We start from the raw sequence: 3,061 nt of genomic DNA, 5'->3' as shown, positions 1-3,061 counted from the left end.
GGGGCAGAGTCCTGTTTGCTGGCCTAATAAGAGGTGGGCAGAGTAGAAAACCAAAAGCTCTGAAGTGACTGCAGATTCTCTGCAACCAGCTTTGACCTAGGGAAAGAGGAGCCAGATTCTTACTCTGGAAATAGTGTGGGGAGTGGGGATGGGCAAACCTAACCCATACCACATGCATTAGTGCTGGTCATCCTACAGTTGATGAGCAACTCAAACCAGGCAGGGTAGAGGAGCTGGTTAAGGAAGAAGGGGTTACTTTTCATCTCTTAAAATCTTAATTTATATATTTTAACCTCAAACTTATCATCGGTGCCTTAGATACAATTTAATCTTGTCTTTTAAAGCCCCCTGAAACAAAAAGGATACTTTTTCTGAAGATCCCTCACTTTCTGGTAGTTTCCTCCCAGTCTTCAGTTTCACCCTGACTTAGAGTTCACAAATTTCATCAGACCATCTGTGCTCATGGACTTGGGCCTCTCTAGAGGGAAGCCTAAGGCTCAGCTCCAGATGAGCTATGCTAATACACCCAGTGCCCGTGATACCCTGAACAGGACTGTGTAGTAGTTCATCTCCGTCATGCCATAGTACTGGAGCAGCACCCCACTGTGAGCATCCACATTGGGCCAAGGATTCTTGGCCTTGCCCTGCTCCAGGAGGACATTGGGCACAATCTCGTACAGCTGAGCAACCAGCTTAAACACGGGGTCATGAGGCAGGCGTTTCAGAGCAAACTCTCTTTTGACAGGTATCTTGTGGATCAGTCTTCCTTAGTACTGCATGGCCATAGCCTGGGACAACCTGTCCTGAGTTGAGTGTGTTCCAGATGTAGTCTCATAACTTCTCATCTGATACATCTTTGCCAACTTCTTTCTGTAGCTGTGTCAGCCAAACAAGCACTTCCTGATTTGCCTGCCAGTCCATGTAAGGGCCCTGTCAGCCCATTCATGGCTGCTGCAAAGGACAAGTAGGGGTCTGAAAAGGCACTGCCCACCAAATGGCTGGTATAAGCATTTAGACTGCCACCTTCATGGTCACTGTGGATGGTGAGGTACAAGGGCATGAGCTCCGTGAACTGAGCATCAGTATAGCCTAACATGTTGGTGAAATTGTGGGACCAGTCCAGCTTAGAATCAATGGCCCTAATACTGCTGCCCTACCAGTAGATTCCAGTAGATCTTTGCTGCAACACAAGGTAGCTTTGTGATCAGATCCATACAGTCTTCATAAATCAACTCCTAGTACTTAGTTCGGAGGACACCCCCTGCATATGCTCGGGCAAAGTTACTTTCACTGTTGAGGGCTGTAATGGCTGCACTAAGCTGAGACATGGGGTGTAGATTCATGGGAAAGTTGTCCAGCAGGTGACCACATGGGAAGGCAGAGCTGCCCTCTTTGCCCACTCTTTTGAGAGGCAAGTCACCTACCCCTCTGTTGGGATCTGTCCAATTACCAGCAGCCAAAAGAAGCCCTCTGGCAGGGGTTCTTTCCCACCCTTAGCCTTGGGCAGCAGTTTCTGGCATTCAGGGACACTGTAGCCTCAGAAACAGATGCTCTCATCAGGATCAAGAACCAACGTTTCATACACCAATCCCTTCATGCCTCTCACCATACATCATGTCCACAGTGATTTGGCCCACCACCATCTTGCCATGTTGCCGCCTGAAGGTCTTAATTCTGGTTTGCTCCTTAGGTATCAGGTCAGCCAAAATGCCTTTCAAGTTCGTGGAAGAAGCACTGGCATGCCAGGCAGCAAGAACAATACAGGATGCATTCTTGGCTCCAAAGAGCTGGGCGCTGCAGTAAGTAAAGCCATGGTGGTGGAATTTGGAGATCTGGTGGGGAGGGAAGGCGGGAAGAGAACTGTGGCAGGGCAGGAACGGGACCGCCGCCGCTGCCCCAGAGGCTGCACTAACTAGGAGGACAAGGTTGAAAGGAGGCTGCTAAGGGAAAAGGTAGATGAGTGGGCCTAGTTTTCTTAAATATCACCAAATTGTTCTCTATGGTGGTTGCAACAGTTTAAAATGCCCCAGCAGTCTTTCACCAAACCATATCATCAAATTTTAAATTGTCTGCCAATGGTATCTCATTTTTTAAATTTGCGATTACCTAACTACTAGTAAGATAGAGCAATTTTTCAAGTGTAAGGGGCATATTTTTAAAAGCAATTTCAAATACATTTTCATATATTATAAATCTATCTTTCAAATTATCACCCATCAAATCTATTGGCTTTAACCTTTTCAATGAGGTATCTGCTTTAACCCAGATAAAAGCAGTTAGCTTTCAGCTTAAAGTTTCAAAACTGACTCTTTCCAGTCCATTCCTTGGAAAGTGTCATGAGAATCAAATTTTCTCCAAGCAGAAAAAATTAAATTTTAATTTATTAAGCAACTTTTTTTTTTTTTTTTTTTTTTTTTTTTTTTGCTTTTTAGGGCTGCACCTGCAGCATATGGAAGTTCCCAAGCTTGGGTCGAATTGGAGTTAGAGCTGCAAGCCTAAGCCAGAGCCACAGCAACTCAGGATCCAAGCTGTGTCTGCAACCTACACCACAGCTCATGGCAACACCAGATGCTTAACCCACCGAACAAGGCCAGGGATCAAACCTACGTCCTCACAGATACTAGTCAGGTTCATTTCTGCTGAGCCACAATAGGAACTCCTTTAAACGATTTTTAAATATCAACAGCTGGAAGTCTGGAAGACTGAACGTAGAGTTTTAATAGAAATCATCATGCAGAGAGGACTGAGGAATTCTAACCAGATGAGAATAGAAAGAGGAAAAGGCTACTCTTACCCAAGAATAGAATGTGGAAAATAAAAGAGGGACAGCATAGAGAATGTAAGCATTCATCACTAACATGAATCATGATCTTCAGCTGCTATGAGTAAAACTCCTTAGCAGTAGTTGAAGAGAAGCCCAAGAAAGAGGAAAATTTTTCCTTACTTTCCACTTAAGAAACTGGGGCGGTGGGGGGGAAGAAAGATGGAGGATGGTACTCAGATCAGGTTAGTCTGCCCTCCACCATACACCAGCTACTATTCTGAAGAGAAGGAGAGGAGA

At 45.2% G+C, this 3,061-nt stretch overlaps 1 pseudogene; it reads right to left on the bottom strand.

Annotated features, from left to right (window-relative positions):
• Positions 1-293: 293 nt before the first annotated feature.
• LOC100739361 (citrate synthase, mitochondrial pseudogene) lies at positions 294-1,949 on the bottom strand (annotated as a pseudogene).
• Between the last annotated feature and the right edge of the window lie 1,112 nt (positions 1,950-3,061).

This window comes from Sus scrofa, chromosome 13 (assembly GCF_054392235.1).
Source record: "Sus scrofa isolate SSC_HxYL_T2T_F1_AM1 chromosome 13, Sscrofa_HxYL_maternal_Yorkshire_Landrace_v2.0, whole genome shotgun sequence".
Lineage (NCBI taxonomy): Eukaryota > Metazoa > Chordata > Mammalia > Artiodactyla > Suidae > Sus > Sus scrofa.
This window is presented reverse-complemented; position numbering and strand designations above follow the sequence as displayed.